This window comes from Oryzias latipes, chromosome 9, assembly GCF_053564925.1.
Source record: "Oryzias latipes strain Hd-rR chromosome 9, Olatipes_Hd-rR_3.1".
In the NCBI taxonomy this organism is placed as follows: domain Eukaryota; kingdom Metazoa; phylum Chordata; class Actinopteri; order Beloniformes; family Adrianichthyidae; genus Oryzias; species Oryzias latipes.
The window spans coordinates 12,063,382-12,077,635 of NC_136245.1; positions in this window are offsets into that span (position 1 = coordinate 12,063,382).

Consider the following 14,254-nt stretch of genomic DNA (forward strand, 5'->3'; position numbering starts at 1 on the left):
AACTTACAATGTGACAAAACATAGCACTTTCTTGAACTGCAAGTAATAACCTTACCTTTTGAGTGCGTTTTGAACTCAAAAACCATTTTGCCAGTCAAAAGTGCCAAAAGTGTGAAAAAAGCATTTTCGGCTCTAAATTTGACTGTTTTGACTTTTCAACTTACAATGTGACAAAAAAATAACACTTTATTTAACTGCAACTGAGAATTTTACCTTTTGAGTGCGTTTTGAACTCAAAAAAACATTTTGTCAGTCAAAAGTGCCAAAAGCGTGAAAAAAGATTTTTTTTGCTCTAATTTTGACTGTTTTGACTTTTCAACTTACAATGACACAAAAAATACAACTTTCTTGAACTGCAAATGAGAACTTTACCTTTTGAGTGTGTTTTGAACTCAAAAACCATTTTGTCAGTCAAAAGTGCCAAGAGTGTGAAAAAGCGTTTTTCGGCTCTAAATATGAGCGTTTTGACTTTTCAACTGACAATGTGACAAAAATAGCACTTTCTTGAACTGCAAGTGAGAGTTTTGACTTAAGTGCGTTTTGAACTAAAAAAAAACATTTTGTCAGTCAAAAGTGTCAAAAAAGCGTTTTCGGCTCTAAATTTGACTGTTTTGACTTATCAACTTACAATGTGACATAAAAATAACACTTTCTTGAACTGCAAGTGAGAATTTTAACTTTTGAGTGCGTTTTAAACTAAAAAATCATTTTGTCAGTCAAAAGTGTGAAAAGAGCGTTTTCGGCTCTGAACATGACTGTTTTGACATATCAACTTAAAATATGACAAAAAAAAAACGCTTCATTTACTTGCAACTGAGAATTTTACCTTTTGAGTGCATTATGAACACAAAAACCGTTTTGTCAGTCAAAAGTGTCTAAAGTGTGAAAAAATTATTTCGGCTCTAAATTTGACTGTTTTGACTTTTCAACTTACAATGTGACAAAAAAAATAACACTTTATTGAACTGCAACTGAGAATTTTAACTTTTGAGTGTGTTTTGAACTAAAAGATCATTTTTTCATTCAAATGTGCGGTTAGGTCAATGTTGCAATTTTGCTTGTTATGACACCTCATCTAGTCTGTTAAACTTTATGTCAATAGATGGAAGGATTCCCCTATGGTCTGATGGTTAGGATTTGGCACTTTTACTCCCACAGTCCGGGTTAAATTCCTGGTCAAGTAAGCGATTGTACCTAAGGTTATCGCACCTGCAGCAGTGAGCCGGCTGCAGCAGGTGAAGGTGATTTAATCTCGTATCCTAATCCTGTTCTCTGTGACAGGGCCCCAGTTAAGCAGAATTAACTACTAATTTAATACAACACACACATGTTGATATATGTTAAAAAACTAATGCAGGCAATAATTGAAAAGTGTCTAGAATATGACCCAATATGGACGTGAATTGTGTGGACATGATCAGCCATTCCCATTACAAGGTCTATGGTGGAAACGTGACAGCAGAAGCTCTAAGGCAGCCTCAATCGGGCTTGTCCGATCCGATACCTGAAATTGTATCCCTGTCGCAGGAGCACGCACAAGTTTTGGCAATGTTGGTTTCTGTCAGAAAGCGTATAATGGTATATCTTTTCTTCTGGGGATGCTGAGGGTTTATCTTTTATGTATGCCATTGTCTGGACAGTGTGGTATTGCTCGCTGTTTTTTTAAAAATATTTCTTTTACTGCTGTCAGTCATTTTCTACATATTTTAAATACATGAAACCCTTCTTTTGTTCTATATCATTTGCAGTTGAGGGAAGACTTAGTAACTGAAAATGTCAGTGCGATAAAAAGCGTTTTCGGCTCTGAATATGACTGTTTCGACTTATCAACTTACAATGTGACAAAAAAATAATACTTTATTTAACTGCAACTGAGAATTTTACCTTTTGAGTGCGTTTTGAATTCAAAAATCATTTTTTCATTCAATTGTGCCAAAAATGTGAAAAAAGCGTTTTCAGCTCTGATTATGACTGTTTTCACTTTTCAACTGACAATGTTACAAAAATAACACTTTCTTGAACTGCAACTGACAATTTTACCTTTTGAGTGCCTGTTTAACTCAAAACACCATTTTGTCAGTCAAAAGTGTCAAAAAAGCGTTTTCAGCTCTAAATTTGACTGTGTTGACTTTTCAACTTACAATGTGACAAAACATAACACTTTCTTGAACTGCAAGTAAGAACTTTACCTTTTGAGTGCGTTTTGAACTCAAAAACCATTTTGTCAGTCAAAAGTGTGAAAAGAGCGTTTTTACGGCTCTGAACATGACCTTCTTTGACATATCAACTTAAAATGTGACAAAAAAAATAACACTTTATTTACCTGCAACCGAGAACTTTACCTTTTGAGTGCCTTTTTAACTCAAAAAACCATTTTGTCAGTCAAAAGTGTCAAAAAAAGCTTTTTCAGCTCTGAATTTGACTGTGTTGACTTTTCAACTTACAATGTGACAAACAATAACACTTTCTTGAACTGCAACTGAGAATTTTAACTTTTGAGTGCGTTTTGAACTAAAAGATAATTTTTTCATTCAAATGTGCCATAAGTGTGAAAAAAGCATTTTCGGCTCTAAATTTGACTGTTTTGACTTTTCAACTTACAATGTGACAAAAAAATAACACTTTATTTAACTGCAACTGAGAATTCTACCTTTTGAGTGCGTTTTGAACTCAAAAACCATTTTGTCAGTCAAAAGTGCCAAAATTTTGAAAAAAGCGTTTTCGGCTCTAAATTTGACTGTGTTAACTTATCAACTTACAAAGTGACAAAAATTAACACTTTCTTGAACTGCAAGTAAGAAATTTACCTTTTGAGTGCGTTTTGAACTCAAAAAACCATTTTGTCAGTCAAAAGTGTGAATAGAGTGTTTTCGGCTCTGAACATGACTGTTTTGACATATCAACTTAAAATGTGACAAAAAATAACACTTCATTTACCTGCAACTGAGAACTTTACCTTTTGAGTGCCTTTTTAACTCAAAAAATAATTTTTTTATTCAAATGTGCCAAAAGTGTGAAAAAAGCGATTTTGGCTCTAAATTTGACTGTTTGGACTAATCAACTTACATTGTGACAAAACATAACACTTTATTTAACTGCAACTTAGAATTTTAACTTTTTAGTGCGTTTTGAACTGAAAAATCATTTTTCATTCAAATGTGCCAAAAGTGTCAAAAAAAGGCGTTTTCGGCTCTAAAAATGAGCGTTTTGACTTTTCAACTTACAATTTGACAAAAATAACACTTTCTTGAACTGCAACTGAGAATTTTAGCTTTTGAGAGCGTTTTGAACTAAAAAATCATTTTTTCATTCAAATGTGCCAAAAGTGTGAAAGCTCTGAATATGACTGTTTTCACTTTTCAACTGACAATGTGAAAACAAAATAACACTTTATTTAACTGGAACTGAGAATTTTAACTTTTGAGTGCGTTTTGAACTCAAAAATCATTTTTTATTCAATTGTGCCAAAAGTGTGAAAGCTCTGAATATGACTGTTTTCACTTTTCAACTGACAATGTTACAAAAATAACAATTTCTTGAACTGCAAGTGAGATATTTACCTTTTGAGTGCCTTTTTAACTCAAAAACCATTTTGTCAGTCAAAAGTGTGAAAAGAGCGTTTTTGGCTCTGAAAATGACTGTTTTGACATATCAACTTACAATGTGACAAAAAAAATAACACTTTATTTAACTGCAACTGAGAATTCTACCTTTTGAGTGAGTTTTGAACTCAAAACCATTTTTCATTCAAATGTGCCAAAAGTGTGAAAAAACGTTTTTCGGCTCTAAATTTGACTGTGTTGACTTTTCAACTGACAATGTGACAAAAATAACACTTTCTTGAACTACAAGTGAGAACTTTACCTTTTGAGTGCCTTTTTAACTCAAAAACCATTTTGTCAGTCAAAAGTGTGAAAAGAGCGTTTTTGGCTCTGAACATGACTGTTTTGACATATCAACTTACAATGTGACAAAAAAAATAACACTTTATTTAACTGCAACTGAGAATTCTACCTTTTGAGTGAGTTTTGAACTCAAAACCATTTTTTCATTCAAATGTGCCAAAAGTGTGAAAAAACGTTTTTCGGCTCTAAATTTGACTGTGTTGACTTTTCAACTGAGAATGTGACAAAAATAAAACTTTCTTGAACTACAAGTGAGAACTTTACCTTTTGATTGCCTTTTTACCTCAAAAACCATTTTGTCAGTCAAAAGTGTGAGAAGAGCATTTTCGGTTCGGCTCTGAACATGACTGTTTTGACATATCAACTTAAAATGTGACAACAAAAAAAAACCGCTTCATTTACCTGCAACTGAGAATTTTACCTTTTGAGTGCATTATGAACATAAAAACCATTTTGTCAGTCAAAAGTGCCAAAAGTGTGAAAAAATTATTTCGGCTCTAAATTTGACTGTTTTGCCTTTTCAACTTACAATGTGACAAAAAATAACATTTTCTTGAACTGCAACTGAGAATTTTAACTTTTGAGTGCGTTTTTTAACTCAAAAATCATTTTTTTCATTCAATTGTGCCGAAAGTGTGAAAAAAGCGTTTTCGGCTCTTAATTTGACTGTGTTGACTTTTCAACTTACAATGTGACAAAAAATAACACTTTCTTGAACTGCAAGTAAGAACTTTACCTTTTGAGTGCGTTTTGAACTCAAAAACCATTTTGTCAGTCAAAAGTGCCAAAATTTTGAAAAAAGCGTTTTTGGCTCTAAATTTGACTGTTTTTGACTTTTCAACTTACAAAATGTCAAAACATAACACTTTCTTGAACTGAAAGTAAGAACCTTACCTTTTGAGTGCGTTTTGAACTCAAAAACCATTTTGCCAGTCAAAAGTGTGAAAAAAGCGTTTTCAGCTCTAAATTTGACTGTTTTGACTTTTCAACTGACAATGTGACAAAAAAATAACACTTTATTTAACTGCAACTGAGAATTTTAACTTTTGAGTGCATTTTGAACTCAAAAACCATTTTGTCAGTCAAAAGTGTGAAAAGAGCGTTTTTACGGCTCTGAACATGACATATCAACTTAAAATGTGACAAAAAAAAAATAACACTTTATTTACCTGCAACTGAGAACTTTACCTTTTGAGTGTCTTTTTAACTCAAAAAACCATTTTGTCAGTCAAAAGTGTCAAAAAAAGCTTTTTCAGCTCTGAATTTGACTGTTGACTTTTCAACTTACAATGTGACAAACAATAACACTTTCTTGAACTGCAACTGAGAATTTTAACTTTTGAGTGCGTTTTGAACTAAAAGATAATTTTTTCATTCAAATGTGCCATAAGTGTGAAAAAAGCATTTTCGGCTCTAAATTTGACTGTTTTGACTTTTCAACTTACAATGTGACAAAAAAATAACACTTTATTTAACTGCAACTGAGAATTCTACCTTTTGAGTGCGTTTTGAACTCAAAAACCATTTTGTCAGTCAAAAGTGCCAAAATTTTGAAAAAAGCGTTTTCGGCTCTAAATTTGACTGTGTTAACTTATCAACTTACAAAGTGACAAAAATTAACACTTTCTTGAACTGCAAGTAAGAAATTTACCTTTTGAGTGCGTTTTGAACTCAAAAAACCATTTTGTCAGTCAAAAGTGTGAATAGAGTGTTTTCGGCTCTGAACATGACTGTTTTGACATATCAACTTAAAATGTGACAAAAAATAACACTTCATTTACCTGCAACTGAGAACTTTACCTTTTGAGTGCCTTTTTAACTCAAAAAATAATTTTTTTATTCAAATGTGCCAAAAGTGTGAAAAAAGCGATTTTGGCTCTAAATTTGACTGTTTTGACTAATCAACTTACATTGTGACAAAACATAACACTTTATTTAACTGCAACTTAGAATTTTAACTTTTTAGTGCGTTTTGAACTGAAAAATCATTTTTCATTCAAATGTGCCAAAAGTGTCAAAAAAAAGCGTTTTGGCTCTAAAAATGAGCGTTTTGACTTTTCAACTGACAATTTGACAAAAATAACACTTTCTTGAACTGCAACTGAGAATTTTAGCTTTTGAGAGCGTTTTGAACTAAAAAATCATTTTTTCATTCAAATGTGCCAAAAGTGTGAAAGCTCTGAATATGACTGTTTTCACTTTTCAACTGACAATGTGAAAACAAAATAACACTTTATTTAACTGGAACTGAGAATTTTAACTTTTGAGTGCGTTTTGAACTCAAAAATCATTTTTTATTCAATTGTGCCAAAAGTGTGAAAGCTCTGAATATGACTGTTTTCACTTTTCAACTGACAATGTTACAAAAATAACACTTTCTTGAACTGCAAGTGAGATATTTACCTTTTGAGTGCCTTTTTAATTCAAAAACCATTTTGTCAGTCAAAAGTGTGAAAAGAGCGTTTTTGGCTCTGAAAATGACTGTTTTGACATATCAACTTACAATGTGACAAAAAAAATAACACTTTATTTAACTGCAACTGAGAATTCTACCTTTTGAGTGAGTTTTGAACTCAAAACCATTTTTCATTCAAATGTGCCAAAAGTGTGAAAAAACGTTTTTCGGCTCTAAATTTGACTGTGTTGACTTTTCAACTGACAATGTGACAAAAACAACACTTTCTTGAACTACAAGTGAGAACTTTACCTTTTGAGTGCCTTTTTAACTCAAAAACCATTTTGTCAGTCAAAAGTGTGAAAAGAGCGTTTTTGGCTCTGAACATGACTGTTTTGACATATCAACTTACAATGTGACAAAAAAAATAACACTTTATTTAACTGCAACTGAGAATTCTACCTTTTGAGTGAGTTTTGAACTCAAAACCATTTTTTCATTCAAATGTGCCAAAAGTGTGAAAAAACGTTTTTCGGCTCTAAATTTGACTGTGTTGACTTTTCAACTGAGAATGTGACAAAAATAAAACTTTCTTGAACTACAAGTGAGAACTTTACCTTTTGAGTGCCTTTTTAACTCAAAAACCATTTTGTCAGTCAAAAGTGTGAGAAGAGCATTTTCGGCTCTGAACATGACTGTTTTGACATATCAACTTAAAATGTGACAACAAAAAAAACCGCTTCATTTACCTGCAACTGAGAATTTTACCTTTTGAGTGCATTATGAACATAAAAACCATTTTGTCAGTCAAAAGTGCCAAAAGTGTGAAAAAATTATTTCGGCTCTAAATTTGACTGTTTTGGCTTTTCAACTTACAATGTGACAAAAAATAACATTTTCTTGAACTGCAACTGAGAATTTTAACTTTTGAGTGCGTTTTTTAACTCAAAAATCATTTTTTTCATTCAATTGTGCCAAAAGTGTGAAAAAAGCGTTTTCGGCTCTTAATTTGACTGTGTTGACTTTTCAACTTACAATGTGACAAAAAATAACACTTTCTTGAACTGCTAGTAAGAACTTTACCTTTTGAGTGCGTTTTGAACTCAAAAACCATTTTGTCAGTCAAAAGTGCCAAAATTTTGAAAAAAGCGTTTTCGGCTCTAAATTTGACTGTTTTTGACTTTTCAACTTACAAAATGTCAAAACATAACACTTTCTTGAACTGAAAGTAAGAACATTACCTTTTGAGTGCGTTTTGAACTCAAAAACCATTTTGCCAGTCAAAAGTGTGAAAAAAGCATTTTCAGCTCTAAATTTGACTGTTTTGACTTTTCAACTGACAATGTGACAAAAAAATAACACTTTATTTAACTGCAACTGAGAATTTTAACTTTTGAGTGCATTTTGAACTCAAAAACCATTTTGTCAGTCAAAAGTGTGAAAAGAGCGTTTTTACGGCTCTGAACATGACTGTTTTGACATATCAACTTAAAATGTGACAAAAAAAAAATAACACTTTATTTACCTGCAACTGAGAACTTTACCTTTTGAGTGTCTTTTTAACTCAAAAAACCATTTTGTCAGTCAAAAGTGTCAAAAAAAGCTTTTTCAGCTCTGAATTTGACTGTGTTGACTTTTCAACTTACAATGTGACAAACAATAACACTTTCTTGAACTGCAACTGAGAATTTTAACTTTTGAGTGCGTTTGGAACTAAAAGATCATTTTTTCATTCAAATGTGCCAAAAGTGTGAAAAAAGCGTTTTCGGCTCTAAATTTGACTGTTTTGACTTTTCAACTTACAATGTGACAAAAAAATAACACTTTATTTAACTGCAACTGAGAATTTTACCTTTTGAGTGCGTTTTGAACTCAAAAACTATTTTGTCAGTCAAAAGTGCCAAAATTTTGAAAAAAGCGTTTTCGGCTTTAAATTTGACTGTGTTAACTTATCAATTTATAAAGTGACAAAAATTAACACTTTCTTGAACTGCAAGTAAGAAATTTACCTTTTGAGTGCGTTTTGAACTCAAAAAACCATTTTGTCAGTCAAAAGTGTGAATAGAGCGTTTTCGGCTCTGAACATGACTGTTTTGACATATCAACTTAAAATGTGACAAAAAAATAACACTTCATTTACCTGCAACTGAGAACTTTACCTTTTGAGTGCCTTTTTAACTCAAAAAATCAGTTTTTTATTCAAATGTGCCAAAAGTGTGAAAAAAGCGTTTTCGGCTCTAAATTTGACTGTTTTGACTAATCAACTTACATTGTGACAAAACATAACACTTTATTTAACTGCAACTGAGAATTTTAACTTTTTAGTGCGTTTTGAACTGAAATATCATTTTTCATTCAAATGTGCCAAAAGTGTGAAAGCTCTGAATATGACTGTTTTCACTTTTCAACTGACAATGTGAAACAAAATAACACTTTATTTAACTGGAACTGAGAATTTTAACTTTTGAGTGCGTTTTGAACTCAAAAATCATTTTTTATTCAATTGTGCCAAAAGTGTGAAAGCTCTGAATATGACTGTTTTCACTTTTCAACTGACAATGTTACAAAAATAACACTTTCTTGAACTGCAAGTGAGATATTTACCTTTTGAGTGCCTTTTGAACTCAAAAACCATTTTGTCAGTCAAAAGTGTGAAAAGAGCGTTTTTGGCTCTGAACATGACTGTTTTGACATATCAACTTACAATGTGACAAAAAAAAATAACACTTTATTTAACTGCAACTGAGAATTCTACCTTTTGAGTGAGTTTTGAACTCAAAACCATTTTTTCATTCAAATGTGCCAAAAGTGTGAAAAAGCGTTTTTCGGCTCTAAATTTGACTGTGTTGACTTTTCAACTGACAATGAGACAAAAATAACACTCTCTTGAACTACAAGTGAGAACTTTACCTTTTGAGTGCCTTTTTAACTCAAAAACCATTTTGTCAGTCAAAAGTGTGAGAAGAGCGTTTTCGGCTCTGAACATGACTGTTTTGACATATCAACTTAAAATGTGACAAAAAAAAACCGCTTCATTTACCTGCAACTGAGAATTTTACCTTTTGAGTGCATTATGAACATAAAAACCATTTTGTCAGTCAAAAGCGCCAAAAGTGTGAAAAAATTATTTCGGCTCTAAATTTGACTGTTTTGCCTTTTCAACTTACAATGTGACAAAAAATAACATTTTCTTGAACTACAACTGAGAATTTTAACTTTTGACTTGAGTGCGCTTTGAACTAAAAAATCATTTTTTCATTCAAATGTGCCAAAAGTGTTAAAATAGCATTTTTGGCTCTAAATTTGACTGTGTTGACCTATCAACTTACAATGTGACAAAAAAATAACACTTTATTTAACTGCAACTGAGAATTTTAACTTTTGAGTGCGTTTTTTAACTCAAAAATCATTTTTTTCATTCAATTGTGCCAAAAGTGTGAAAAAAGCGTTTTCAGCTCTGAATATGACTGTTTTCACTTTTCAACTGACAATGTTACAAAAATAACACTTTCTTGAACTGCAATTGAGATATTTACCTTTTGAGTGCGTTTTGAACTCAAAAACCATTTTGTCAGTCAAAACTGTGAAAAAAGCGTTTTCGGCTCTGAATATGACTGTTTTGACTTTTCAACTTACAATGTGACAAAAAATAACACTTTCTTGAACTGCAACTGAAAATTTTAACTTTTGAGTGCGTTTTGAATTCAAACATAATTTTTTCATTCAAATGCGCCAAAAGTGTGCTAAAAGCGTTTATGCTCTGAATTTGACTCTGTTGACTTTTCAACTTATAATGTGACAAACAATAACACTTTCTTGAACTGCAAATAAGGACTTAACATTTTGAGTGCGTTTCTAACTCAGAACCAGTTTTTTCAGTCAAAAGTGTGAAAAAAGCGTTTTCAGCTCTGAATATGACTGTTTCGACTTATCAACTTACAATGTGACAAAAAATAATTCTTTAGTAAACTGCAACTGAGAATTCTACCTTTTGAGTGCATTTTGAACTCAAAGACCATTTTGTCAGTCAAAAGTGCCAAAAATGTCAAAAAAGCGATTTTGGCTCTAAATTTGACTGTTTTGACTTTTCAACTTACAATGACACAAAACATAAAACTTTCTTGAACAGCAAGTAAGAACTTTACCTTATGAGTGCGTTTTAAACTCAAAAAACATTTTGTCAGTCAAAAGTACCATAATTTTGAAAAAAGCGTTTTCGGCTCTAAATTTGACTGTTTTGACTTTTCAACTTACAATGTGACAAAACATAACACTTTCTTAAACTGCAAGTAAGTACTTTACCTTTTGGGATCGTTTTGAACTCAAAAACCATTTTGTCAGTCAAAAGTGCCAAAAGTGTGAAAAAGCGTTTTTCGGCTCGAAAAATGAGCGTTTTGACTTTTCAACTGACAATGTGACAAAATAACACTTTCTTGAACTGCAACTGAGAATTTTAGCTTTTGAGTGCGTTTTGAACTCAAAAATCATTTTTTCATTCAATTGTGCCAAAAATGTGAAAAAAGCGTTTTCAGCTCTGATTATGACTGTTTTCACTTTTCAACTGACAATGTAACAAAAATAACACTTTCTTGAACTGCAAGTGAGAACTTTACCTTTTGAGTGCATTTTTAACTCAAAAACCATTTTGTCAGTCAAAAAGTATGAAAAGAGCGTTTTTGGCTCTGAACATGACTGTTTTGACATATCAACTTACAATGTGACAAAAAAATAACACTTTATTTAACTGCAACTGAGAATTCTACCTTTTGAGTGCGTAAATACTTGCTCTCTTTTTCTGAGTGAAATGCGACTTTAAGAAGCGTAAAGTTGCGCAGAGCCACCTTGTGTACAGGAGTATTTCTGTTTACATTAAGCGCCATCTAATGTCAGGGAATGAAATTGCATGTTCGCTCGGCTCGCCTGGGTTTGAACACAAAAAACGTGGCGAAAAACGCTGGCGAATAACGCCTGGCGAATATTCGTCCCGGTGTGTACGGGCCTAAACACAGTCACCCTGCATAACACCACAAAGTGCGGAGTTGATGTGATGGACCAGAAGGTGCGGGAGTACACGGTTCACAAAGGAACATGGCGCTGGCCAGATGCTGTGTTCTATAACATGGTTGACATGGCAGCACTAAATGCGCATGTGCTGTCCCAAGCATGCATCGGGAGGCAGGAGAGACGGGTGGACTTCCTGGTGGAGCTTGCAAGAGAGTTGGCTCACTCTTATGTGGATGCAAAGAAGGCACAAAAAGAGCAATTGCTTCGGCAAAAACTTTCCACACCCAGCCCTGGAAAAAGAGCCATTTGTCAGGTCAAGCATCACAGCAAGAACAATCATGCTAGTATGCGATGTGTTGACTGCTACAGATACACATGTGGCAAATGCAGAAAAGAGATGCCACGGCAGTGCCAGCATTGTGAGTGATTTCTAAAATGTACTCATTGACTTTTTGTAATTTGTAAATATGTGTAAAAATGTCAGTTTTTGTACGATTTCCATTAATAAATCTTAGTGAAGGAAAAAAACCCATGTGTGTTGATCTCTCCCCAAGATGACAAAGTGAAAAACAAGTTTCATTGAAGTTGTTCAGCATGGCCCCAGCTATGGTGCACCAGGAAGTGCCTTATTTACATCAGAAAAGCAGCCGTTCACAGCTGCTTTAGGATATTAGCTGAAAGTCTTTTAGTTGATCGACTAACTGGCAGGATTTATAGGTAGAATAGTCAAACGGCTCTGCCTTAGGACTTTTAGTGTTAGACAAACCCCTCTCCTGCTCCATTCATGAAAAGCTTCGTCTGAGGTTGAAGGTATGAACTGATGATTTCTAAAAACAGGAGCCAACTTTGACAGATCTTTAAGGGAAAACACTCTTCTAAATTGTGCCCAAATTTTAAGAGAATATTGCACTACGGGATTGGAGGTGTATTTTGAGAGAGGCTCAAGATATGGAAGTCTGGAACAGAGTAGTGAAAAGGGGGAGGTACAAAGACAAGAAGAGTTTTCCATACATAGCCATGCTGGAGGTGTTAAAGTGGGCGAGTGTATGACTTTCCAGTGTAACATGGCTCTTATGTTGGCAGCCCAATAGTAGAGCTGAAAGTTTGGGAGAGATAGTCCACCATGTTTTCGGTGTTGTTGAAGGACGCTTTTCCTAATCCTGGGGTTCTTTTTATTCCATAAGAATCCAGAAATCAATTTGTCAACATCTGTAAACAATGATTTAGATATGTATATGGGGACACATTGAAATATATATAAAAATTTTGGGAGAGTATTCATTTTAATAGTGTTTATTTTCCCACCCAATGAAAGCGGTAAAAGACTCCAGCGTTCTAGATCCTTTTTAAGTTGGGCTAGCAGGGGCAAGAAGTTGGTTTTAAAGATGTCTTTAAAGGAGTGTGTCACAGAAATTCCTAAATGTTTTATTTTATGTAGACTGGCCTTAAAAGGGAACTGGGCAAAATTCATTTTTCTAGCTTCTGCATTCACTGGCATGATCTCGCTTTTCTGAAGGTTAACCTTGTATCCTGATACTCTACCAAATTCCTCTAGTAGATTCAAAGTTACTGGTAAGCTTCGTAGGGGGTTGGACTAGAACAAAAGCATGTCGTCAGCGTAAAGGGATACCTTATTCGTAAAATTATATCTATTTATTCCAATAATGTTAATGTCCTGGCGTATTGCTATGGCCAATGGTTCAATCACGATGGCAAATAGCAGCGGGGATAGGGGGCAACCCTGGCGGGTCCCGCGCTTGAGGCAAAAATAGGGGGAGCGATTATTATTCGTACAAACAGCTGCTAATGGGGAAGAATACAGAATCTTTATCCAAGACATGAAATATTCACTAAAGCCGAATTGTTTTAAAGTGTAGAGCATGTAATCCCACTCCACCCGGTCAAAAGCGTTCTCTGGATCCAGAGACAGAAGGACCTCTGGGACATCAGGTGAAGCGGGACCATAAAGAATATTGAATAAGCGTCTAATGTTATAAAATGATTGGCGACCTTTGATGAAGGCGGTCTGATCATCTGCAATAATTGAGGGCAAAACAGTCTCCAAACGCCCGGCTAGCATCTTTGAAAGAATCTTATTATCTACATTTAAAAGGGAGATAGGACGATATGACCCACATTCATGAAGGTTTTTATCTGGTTTTGGGATAAGGGAGATGACCGCCTGACGCATTGTTGGAGGAAGAGTGCCTGTGGCAAGAGACTCCTCAAAAACTGAGAGCAGAAATGGAGAGAGTTGGTTAGAAAATTTCTTAAAAAATTCAACAGAAAACCCATCAGGTCCTGGGCATTTTCCATTTTGCATGGATTTAATTGTGTTCATAACTTCTTGGACTGAAAAGGGTTTGTCCAGTTCCCGAGATTTTTTTATTTCTAAGTGGTCTCTGTGTTTATTACCTAACTGATCATTTATTTCAATTATAGCTCTGCTGGCAGCTTTTTGATGAAGCTGGTGGGCTAAGATTTTTCCAGCCTTCTCACCATGTTCATATTTCTGGCATTGTGCTTTGTTCATTAGGTTTTCTATATATCCAGTAGATAACAAATTGAACTCTGTTTGGAGATTAAGACGTAATTTAAACAAATCTTCGGATGGAGTGACTGAGAGCATTGTGTCTAATTTGAAGATACCTTTAGTCAGATTATCGAGTTTTTGATTATTACTTTTCTTTTGTTGGGCACAATAGGAGATGATCTGTCCTCTCAGGTACGCCTTCAATGATTCCCAAACAGTAGAAAGGGATATTCCAGGTGTCAAATTACATTTAAAGAAGAATGTTATTTCAGATGAGATGAATTTAGTAAACTTTTCGTCACTGAGTAGTGTGTTGTTAAATCGCCAGGGACGGTAACTGTTACAGGAAGTTGGTATACGTAAAGTCATAAGTAAAGGGGCGTGATCTGAAATAACCATGGCTTGGTATTCACATTT